The sequence below is a fragment of the Pelodiscus sinensis genome, unplaced genomic scaffold (genome assembly GCF_049634645.1).
Source record: "Pelodiscus sinensis isolate JC-2024 unplaced genomic scaffold, ASM4963464v1 ctg37, whole genome shotgun sequence".
NCBI classification, from domain to species: domain Eukaryota; kingdom Metazoa; phylum Chordata; order Testudines; family Trionychidae; genus Pelodiscus; species Pelodiscus sinensis.
Window position 1 is genome coordinate 2,026,538 of NW_027465869.1, and position 10,572 is coordinate 2,037,109.

General features: G+C 62.0%; 1 long non-coding RNA gene across 1 annotated transcript; it reads left to right on the top strand.

Moving 5' to 3' along the window:
* The first annotated feature begins 5,920 nt into the window (after nt 1-5,920).
* Nucleotides 5,921-7,176, top strand: LOC142824049 (uncharacterized). Its single transcript, XR_012899090.1, has 3 exons — nt 5,921-6,350; nt 6,633-6,736; nt 7,053-7,176. It is a non-coding gene; the product is annotated as an uncharacterized LOC142824049 (long non-coding RNA).
* Nucleotides 7,177-10,572: the final 3,396 nt, after the last annotated feature.

The following is a 10,572-nucleotide window of genomic DNA, read 5'->3' on the forward strand; positions in this document are numbered from 1 at the left end:
TTTCACGGAGGTTAGGTCCATAAAAGGCCATTAGCCAGGAGATAGAAATAGTGTCCCTGGCCTCTGTTTGTGGAAGGCTGGAGAAGGATGGCAGGAGACAAATCGCTTGATCATTGTCTTTGGTCAACCCTCTTTGGGGCACCTGGTGCTGGCCACTGTCAGCAGACAGGCTACCCAGTACTGCCGTTCTTATGTTAGGGTTCTTGGGTGGGGCACAGGGCAGAGCCCATCGGTTCAGAGCTGCTAAGAGCAGAGTTATTTGCACTTACATCCCAGCCAGACTCCCTCGTATCCCCTAACGCAGGGCTGGGGGGATCCTTTTTTGGGTCGGGGGCCACAGAGAAATCCGTCGGGCCTTGTAGGAGTTGGGCGGCAGGAGTGGAGCTTAGTGCCTACGGGGCCAAGGGAAACAGAGAGGGCACCATGTCCACAGGGCCGGGGTGCCATTTTCCCTAGGGCCTCCGGAGGGGTGGGGGGGGGGGGGAGTGTGTCTATGGTCTAGGAGCCAGGGCCCACCAAAGATGAATCCGACCCAGGCTCTGGTACATCTCTGCAGCGCTGCCGGCCGGTTCCCCCACCTCTTGGTCCTCAACCCAACTAGACCCGCTTCCCGACGGCTGGTTGCCCCCTGGCCAGCCCCGCTCCCTCCAGCCCCCTCCCAGCCAGCCCTGCTTCCCGGCGGCCGGTTCCCCCCCACCCCCTCTCTTCCAGCCAGTCCCGCTCCCCCCCCCCCCCCCCGGCCCCTGCTGTTCGGTATTTTTTTTAAACCATCTGGTAACCCTAGCAGGTGGGGGTGAAAAGTGCATGGAAATGCCTGCACAGGCGCGTCTGGGAATGAGATGCTGCTCTAACATCTCCGCCTCTGTTCACTTCCAGCCCCTGCCTCGTGGCGCTGGCCCCCCCCGTGGCCTGGGAGGGCTCCCCAGGCGCACCATGGCCCGGCATAGCAAGCTGCAGAAGCACGTCCTGAGCCTATACAGGCAGTTCCTGCGCACCGGCCGGGAGAAGCCGGGATTCCTGCCTCGCATCCAGGCCGAGTTCCGGAAGAACGCCAGCATCCCCCGGGCCGACGTGATGCACATGGAGTATCTGCTCCGCCGTGGCCAGAGGCAGCTGGCGCAGCTCCGAGACGCCAACACCAAACAGATGGGCACCTTTGTCCAAGCCAAACCGGAGGAGCAGTGACCCCTGCTGGTTGGCGCAAGCGTCTGTCTTGTACTGGGACGGTTGGGGGTGAATTCACAGATCAGCCTTCCTGGTTCTCACATCCCTGTGCACCCCTCGTGTCCAAACACAGGTGCCTGGCTTGGCATTTGCTGAGCTAAGGTGTCTTTATTGGCAGCCAAGCTTTTAAACAGTTCAGGTGTGGATGGGTGATCTGGAGGAGATGCTCTTGTTTCCAGGACCTGGTACACAATTCATTCTACCCCTGCTGGCTCCTCTCTTCGGGTATGTCTACACTACAGCGCTAGTTCGAACTAAGCTAATTCGAACTAACGCGTCTAGAACTAAAAACTAGTTTTGCTAATTCGAACTAGCAAGTCCACATTGAGTGGACTCTGAACAGGGCTTAAGGATGGCCGGAAGCAGTGCCAGCAGGGCATCAGAGGAGGACTTAGAGCGTGGAGATGCAGTCTCAGGCTAGCCGAGGGCTGCGCTTAAAGGGTCCCGACCCCCACCCCGGACAGACAGTTCTAAGGGGTGCCCCGCTTGAAAACCAGTCCTGGCTTGGAGTGCCCGGAGTACCCACACTGGGCACATCACACCACTCAGCCATCAGCCCGGCTGCACTTGCCACAGGCTGCCATCTGGGGAGAGGGGGTAATCGGGGGGCTGCAGGAGAGCTTCCACCCCCAGAAGCCTGCAGAGACAGCCCAGTCCTCCCCATCGGGGGCTCGTACCCCATTCCTCCCTCACCTCCTTCCACTTACCCTTCCCTAGCCCCCCTTCTTATTGATGTACAAAATAAAGATAACGTTTCTTCCAACATTGACTCTGTCTTTATTGAACAAAACTGGGGGAGACTGGGAAAAGGAGGTGGGAGAGGGGAAGATTAAGGCTGGGAGAGGGGAGGGCAACTAACATGATAAGGGGTTGGGAACAGGTCCCAGATGAAGAGAGGCTACAGAGACTGGGACTGTTCAGCTTAGAAAAGAGGAGACGGAGGGGGGACAGGCTAGAGGTCTCTAAAAGCAGGGGTTGGGTGGAGAGGGTGCATTGAGAAAAGTTCTTCATGAGTTCCCATAAAGACGGACTAGAGGACACCAAAGGAAAGGACTGGGTAGCAGGCTTGAAACTAGTAAGAGAAAGTTGTTGTTCTTGACAAAGCAAATAGTTAACCGGTGGAACTCCTTGCTGCAGGAGGCTGTGAAGGCTACAACTAGAACAGAGTTGAAAGGGAAGTGAGATCAAGTCATGGAGGTTGGGTCCATGGAGTAGTCTTAGCCAGGGGGTAGGAGTGGTGTCCCTGCCCAAAGTTTGTGCAAGGCTGGAGAGGGATGGCACGAGACAAATGGCTTGGTCACTGTCTTTGGTCCATCCCCTCCACGGTCCCTAGGGTTGGCCGCTGTCGGCAGACAGGCTACTGGGCTAGATGGACCTTTGGTCTGACCCAGGACGGCCATTGTAAGCTCAGGGCTCAGGGTTGGGGGTCTCAGTGGACCCCCTTGATTTTCATGCAAACCTGCTCCTGGGTGGCCAGGCTGGCAGCTCTCCTGCCCTAGATGGCCACTTTCCTGTGCCTAGTGCGGAGATCGTGGACGAGGTCCACGATGTCCGCACTAGCCCAGGAATGTACCCGCCTCTTGCGGTCCCGGGCAAGCTTCCGGGAGCCGCCAGCCTGGTCCCGGGAAGAGGGGGTGGGCTGGGGGACATCGGGTGGGTGGCTCTGTGCCGTGCCAGGTGCAGGGTCTGCTGGCTGGGTGCTAGCAGGCTTGCACCTGGCACGGGCACCGTAGCCAGCCCGTGCCCCTTTAAGGGGTCCGGGGCCGGGAGGGGGGCATAGAGTTTCCCTGGTGTTGGCCAGAGTGGCCACCAGGGAAACTTGGGGAGGGCTAGCCTCCCACTCGTTCGAATTAAGGGGCTACACAGCCCTTAATTCGAACTAGTAAGTTCGAACTAGGCTTAAGCCTCGTAAAATGAGGTTTTCCTAGTTCGAACTAAGCGCTCCGCTAGTTCGATTCAAATTCGAACTAGCGGAGCGCTAGTGTAGCGGCTATGAATGTTAGTTCGAACTAACGTCCGTTAGTTCGAACTAACATTGTAGTGTAGACATACCCTTCCATCCTTAGCCAAAGAGGAACAAGCCAGTTAGCCCAGGGAAATAAAAGAAAGGGAGAGCGGTGACGGAAAACCCTGTGTCTGTCATTTTTTCAAATGATCTATCTTGCCTAAAAGCCTGTCAGGGATTGGGCTCTGTTGCAGGAGGTGCTGGCGAAACACTCCGTGGATTTGGGTGCTACAATTCCTGAGTGTCGTCCGCCTTCCTGCCCCCTCCCCCCACCGAAGCGCTTTGGAAGGCTCACAAAGGACAGAGACCTGCCTTTTGAAAATCCGACTCCCCACCGGTGTCTCAAGACAGGCGGCTCTCTCTCGCCAAAAACGGAGGCAGCAGCGTGGGATGACAGGCAGCCAGGTCGCAAGGGGAGGTGCTTTTTAGACCAGTTCCCTCCTGGCACTCCGTACTGCTGCCTCTGTATCAGAGGCAGCAGCACAAGCTGGCAGCAGCCCTTGCCTGGGGGCTGGGTCTGAGCTTCTGGACCTGGTGCAAACTGGAACTGAGCGAGGCTGCCTGCCTGCCTGGCTCCTAACACACTGTAAATGCAGAGCCGCAGAGGGGGTAGGTCCCGCACCCAGCACGAGCCAGGACTGAGACAGCTGGCCCCTGGGGACTATCGAAAAGTCAAGTAACCGATAAGAAATCATGAGGTTAATTGACTACTCAGTGAATATCTAACGTCCCTAATCCCTTTTCATAGTTCCCCTCTGGACTCTCTCTCCTAAAGCATGGCCCTGAGATCTGGACACAGTGCTCCAGCTGAGGCCTCCTCCGTGCCAAATAGCTAGGAGAGTGACCTCCCATGTCTGCCGTACGTCTCCTACCACGCCCCAGGGCTATGCCCTCTTACTGAAGGGCTTTGTGTCTGAGATCGCTTCTCTCCTAGGCTACGTCTACGCAACGAGTTTTTTTGGCAACAAATATGCTAACGAGGGACTCTATGACACGCAATGTCATTTGCATATTTTCTGCCGATCCGTTTTTGTGCTCGGGGTTTGTGTGCAAAACCAAGCCATGTGGATGTTTACTTTTTGTGCAAAAAACCCCCTTTTCCCACAAGATCCCTATTTCTGCAAAAAGGCCGACCGATCTTGTGCAAAAAGGGGCTTTTGCCTAAAAAGAAAACATCCACATGGCTTGTTTTTGCGTGTTCTTGCGAAAAAACTTGTGGCGCGTCTACACTCTACGTGTGTTCTTGCAGAAGTAAATTTGCAGTAAAGCATCAGAGAACAGGGCTCCTTGCACAGGAGTTATTCCTCTCCCGACGATGACTAAGCCCCCTTTGTGCAAGAGCTGTTGTGCAAGAAGGCAGCGTGGACGGGCATCAGGGGCTTCTTGAGCAAGACACTTTTATGGCTAAAATGACCATCAGAGCTTTCTTGCACAAGAGAGCGTTCACACTGCCATGGACGCTCTTGTGCAAAAGCCCATGGCAGGGTGGAGGCACTCTTGCACGAGACCTTTTGCGCAAGAACTCCGGCGTGAAACAGCTCTCGTGCAAGAAGCCTGCAGTGTAGGGCAGGGAGCAGCCTATGAGGGAGGGGGAGGGACCCCTAGTAATGGCTCAAACTTCCCAGGGGGGCGGCCAGAGGCAGGACATTTGCCTGGCAGGGTGAGGGGGGGGGCGGTGACCTCACAGGGGCTTTGGGCAGCCCTCAGCATATAAGGCAAAGGGCAGGTGGGGAGGTGATGACCTCACAGAGGGACCCACATCTCAGGCTGATAAAAGCGGGGGGCGGGCCCAGGGGACTTTGGAGACCCCCGGTTGCTTTAGCTCTGGTGCGTCTCCTCCTCACGGTTCCTTCGCGTTCTGTGAGTTCCACATCCCGACACCTTTGTGACGAAGGTAAGAGCCCCCAGGGGTTGGATCCCGCCCGGGGCCGGCTGGGTTCCAGGCAGGCCCAGCCCTCGGTCAAGGGCCAGAAGGTGATTCCTCACCTGGGCTGCGTCCTTAGCGCCACTGGGGCTTTCTCCTGGTTGGTTTCCCTTTTCCTCCATCCCCCCACATTTCTGCTCTGTTCTTGCCTCCTCTGTGACCTTCCCTTGCTGCCTCCCCCAGCTTGGGACCCAACAGACTAGCTGAAGGACGGGGGGTGGTTTGCAGGAGCCGTGGGGTGGGGGATGCAGCCCCCATTGTGGGGACTGGGGAGGTGGGGCTGGAACAAGTCTATGCCGGTGTCTTTGGGGAGAACGCTCCACCCCCCACACCTTAGATTCTCCCCTGATTGGCCAAGAAGGGGCTGTTGATGGGCAGGAGACTCGTGGAATGAGGAGTAACGGTAGTTTGAACTAGGAAGCCTAGTTCGAACTACCTAGTTCGTGCCCCGTGTAGCCGCGCTGCACGGGGTTCGAACGAGCGGGGTTTTAAAAATGGCGGCTCCCCGCTTATGCAAATGAAGCCCGGGAAATTCAAATCCCGGGCTTCATTTGCAAGTGCGGTATGCCTACATTACCCTCCTAGTTCGAACTAGCGGGGTAGTGTAGACATACCCTCAGGTCCTTGCAGTGCCTGTGCAAGACCGAACCGATAAGCAAGGGGCCATTTGGGGGCTGGGGGCAGTCGCTCTGGGGAGCTGGAACCCCTGGATTTCGCTCTGCAGGCTGCGCCCCAAGCTCCCCTTTGCTCCCCTCATTTGCAGCATGGCCAAACGTTTTCGGCTGTGGTTCAAGAAAGCCCTGAAGATGGCCCCAGGGCCGGTGGGGAGCAGCTCCTCCGTCCCCGCGGGCGGGGAAGCTGGATCCCACCAGCTCGGGGCGACTCGCCCACCGGCCAGGCCCCCCCGGACCTGGCTCCAGAGGCGGCTGGGCAGGCGGGACCCAGCCCAGCGGGGGAGCCGGGTAGGGTGGCTCCGGGGCCTCCTCTGTGGAGAGAAACACCTGCCCCGGGAGCCCAGCCCCCATTACCACCAGGGGGCATCGCCCTGCCCGGCCCCCGGGGACCTGCCAGTCTCCGGGAGCCCCCAGCCCGTCGCTCCCCGCACCAGCCCCTGCAGCTGTGGGTCCAGGTCCGTCAGCAGCAGCGCCTGGGCCTCCAGCTGCAGCCGGGCCACCTCCTGCAGCCGCTCAGACCCAGGTGAGGGGCCGTGAACACGCTGGGCCCAGGGGCTCACCCAGTACCCCGGGGGGGCAGCCCCTGTGTCTGCCCCGCAGCCAGGGCAATGGATGGGGGGGGGGCTGCTTGGCTCTCTTGTTCCTGGTGGGGGCTCTGCTGAGGGCGTTGGCAGACGTGAGGGTGGCAGGGGGATGGGTCCCTGCGAGGGGCATGTGGGGCCCAACCTGCCCTGGGTCCCTGACATGGGGGCGCGTGACCCCTGCTGGCCGCTGGAGTCACCCTGGTCCCTTCCCTCCCGCACAGAGCCCCCCTGCGCCTCGGCGGAGCTCTGCCAGGAGCGGGTGGACTCCCGGGTGGAGGAAGGGGCCATCTACGACATCGAAGAGCAGCTCCACACCCGGGACACGGTAGGAACCTTCTCCACACGGGGGGGACCCGAGATTGTCCGGCCCCTTCCCAGCACGTCCCCCCCCCCCTCCGGGAGGGGCTTGTCCCTGGGGATCCCCCTGGGGCCCCTTCTCCTGCATGGCCTGGCCCCCCCAAGCTGGGGGCTCTTGTCATGCACCAGCTGGGCCCCCACAAGCCTGAGGCAGCAGTTGGGGGGGGAGTGTGGGTGCTTGGACAACCAGCAGCTCCCACCTCCACTCCTGGGAGACCTGAGCCCTGCAGCTGTCCGTGGGGGGCAGGCAGGCCCCAGGCTCACAGACTCTCTCTGGGGTGCAGAGCCCAGCCGCCCTGCAGCGGTTCCTCTTGGCCATCCCCCTCGCCTGCCTCGCCGCCCTCCAAAGGGGCGAGGACACCCTGGCGCCGCGCTGCTGCAAGGACACCATGATGGCCAGGATCGTTGTAAGCGAGTCGCGGCAGCCGGGAGGAGGGGAGGGGATACGTGGGGTGGACAGGGGTCTGCCTGGGCCATGGCGGCGGGTGGGGGTGCTGGAAACGGGATGGGTGGAGCCAGGAGGACTGGAGGTGGACATGGGGAGGGTGGGTGGGGATGCTGGAGGAGGGAGGGACACAGAAATGGGGCAGGTGTGGGGTGCCGGACAGGAAGGGGGATTCGGGACAGGGAGGGGTCTCCCCGGGCCATGGGGGGGGGGGAGCTGGAAGGGAGCCGAGCGGGCTGCTGGGGATGCGCCTGGGGAGCAGGGATGAGGAGGTTCAGAGGCTGGTCACCAGGGCAGGGAGGGTCAGGAGACGGCCTGGGGACAAGGATTGAGCTGGTCCTGGTTTGGGAGGGGGGTGCTGGGAGGGGCCCTGTGCCGGGCAGGGGGGCTACAGGGCAGCGGGAGGCAGTGGGGTTGGATCCTGCTGGGTGGGGGCGCTGGCCGCGTGAGCGTCTCTTGGGGGCCCCAGCCTCACACGCCCCTTTGTCTCCTTGGGTCTCACAGGAGATCATGGAGGACTCCCCCACCCCACTGGTCTTGGCCGACTGCCTCAACGCCACCTGCAGCCTCAGGTACCGACCCCCCCCCGCCGACTCCCTCCAGAGCAGATCCCCTGGCCAGGGAGTGGGAAAGTCTCTGTCTCCTGCTGCTGAATTAACAGTCTCTGCCCCTCTCTCCTGCCAGCACCTTGCAGCCTCCCCTGCGGGCCCAGCTCCTGAGCCCCCTGCTGACGGCGGCCGTAGGACAGACTGTGTCTGGGGACTGGCAGCAGGAGCCCATCCACACTCAGGTACGTCCCTCTGGGCCCTGCTCCCGGGCTGGGCTGGAGCTCCAGAGAGGAGGGGGGGGGGGGTGGCAGAGGGAGGGAAGAAGCTGCAGGTTTGGATCCTTCCCTCCAGGGTTCCCGTTGCTCTCCCGGGGGGCCCGTCCCATCCATGCCCAGCCTGGGCTCCTCCCTGCTCTGCGAGGCGGCTCAGACCCTGCTCAAGGCTGCACCCCGGAGCCAGCGGGTGGCCTGGATCCCCCAACCCCCCTCTGACCCAGGGCTCCCCCTTGTCTTGCAGCAGTTCATCCGGGCCCTTCCCTACGACCTCCAGGCCCTACTGGCGAGCCTCCTCGCCGAGTCCCCAGACACCGCCCGGCTGCAGCTCATAATGGAGGTGAGCCCCGTGGGGGGGACGGGGCCATTGTCCCTGCTTCCTCGTGGGGGGCCGAGAGAGGAGCAGTGTCAGTGGCTGGGGGGGGCACAGTCCGAGAGGCGCCCCAGGCTCTGCCCAGAACCGGCACCTCCCTACGGGTCCTGACCTGCCTCTTTCCCCCCCAGCACCTGAGCCCGTGGCTGGAGTCCCGCCTGCCCCAGGAGCGAGCCAGGGCCCTTGGCAGCACCACGGCCCTGCTGGGAGTCGCCACCACCCTCCCGGGGTTTGAGGTAAGTGACCTCGGACCCGGGGGGTCAGGGGCTGCAGGGCGCGGGGCTGGGAGCGTCCCCGGGAGGCAGAGCTGGGAATGGGCCGGGAATGGGCCGCGTTCTCCTTTCCCCGGGGAGGGGCGACCCTGGGCCCTTCAGGCTCTTGAGGGACTGGGCCCCAGACTGGGGAGTGGCCGTCAGTGGATCCCCTTGTTCCACCCCCGGAGTGACCCTTCAGTCGGGGCCATTGCTCAGGGTTGTCTCCTCGCAAGGCCGGCCCCGCCCCGCCCCGGGAGGTGTCTCTGTCCGTCCCCCGAGCTCAGAACCGCCTCGGCGGCCGTTTGCATGGGACGTGCAGCCCCAGGATGCTGAGGGACCCCCCCCTCTTCTCTCCCCTCAGAACTCCGCCGACTGGCCGAGGATGGGTCACCACGTGGCCCAGCTGGGCCTTTTTATTTCGGACCCATCCGAAGACGTCAGCCGGCTGGCCCGGGAGGGGGTGCACAGCCTGTATCAACTCCTCCTGCACCACAGGGGTAAGGAACCCAGCCGGGACCTGGGCCCCAGGGACACCCTGAGGGTGCCGGCGGCGGGGGGAGGGGACCCAGCCCTTTTCCCCCAGACTGGCCCAAGGGGGGATGCGTCCCTCTGTGTTCCCCTTCTGCCCCCTGTGCCCCTCCATTTGCCCAGGGATGCCTGCAGGGACCCGTGGGAGGGGAAGGGCTCAGACCTGCCAGCAGAATGACCCTGTTGTGTCTCTTGCAGGCCTCAACATCCACCAGGCAGAGGACCTGTGGTGCAGACACTACTACAAAGAAAGATGGGTCCTGGCTCACAGCAACAGCGTGAGGGTGGGAGAGGTAAGGACGCGCTGCCAGGGCAGGGCAGGGCTCGGGGGTGGGGCTGGCTGGGGCCCTCGTGGGGGTAGGAGGGTCTTGGGGGCAGGAGGAAGCTGTGACCTGGGGCAGGGGTTGGGGTGCCGGGTGAGGAGAGCGTCTGGGTGCAGGGTCTGGAAGGGAGTTTGGGGGAGGAGGAAGCTGTTTTAGCCCCAGGAGTTGGGGCCGGGCTCTGGGCCGTCAGCTGAAACCTCCTGTGCTCTTGATTCCAGGTCTTTGGGCAGCTCTTTACACCAGAGCAGGAGAACTGCTTTTTGGACAAGGCTCTGCTCGCTGCCCGCTCCCCCCTGCGGCGCCCCAGCCAGGCCGGGCTGGTCCTGGCCCACGCCCTGCATGGGCAGGCCCATCAGCTCCTGGAATACATGGTGAGCAGCCGGAGCAGATCAGGAGAGTGGGGCAGGGCCAGGGTCTCCTTCCCATCCCCTCAGGGAGTCCCCCGCCCCTTTCCTCAGGCTGCCCCCACCCCACGTCCCTGCTGGCAGAATCCCTCCTGCCCCTGCGAGCGTCCCTGGGGGTGGGGGAGGCTCTGAACACAGAAACTGTCCTAGGAGGCGGGAGGGGGCCGAGGTGTCAGGAGCTCTGGGGGGGGGGGTCAGGAGCTCACCCTGCGGGCCTGACGGGGGGTGACCAGAGAGCAGGGGGGAGGAGGGTGGAAATGCTGGGGGGCCAGTTCCCCTGAGTCCCCAGGGATGAATGTGACGGATTCTGCTTCCCTTGCAGCAGGAAGACACCCAGTGAGAGCAGCAAGAGCTGAGGAGCCAGCAGCTGCGTCCCCCTCCCCCCAACCCTCCCAATTGTATTGAATTGTATTTACATTCTCATTAAACAATGTTTCAAAAAACATTTGGATCAGGCTTGGTCAATAATTTGTAATGGGGGGGCCATTTTGGCAACTGATCAAGGGCCACATTTCTACCGAGGGCTTTGGGGTCTGGGACGGGGTGGTTGGGTGCAGAAGGGAGCTTAGGGGTGGAGCCTGGGTGCAGGGAGGGGGGGTATGATCTGGGGCGGTGGATAGGAGTGCAGGGTCCAGGAGGGGGTATGGGCGCAGGAGA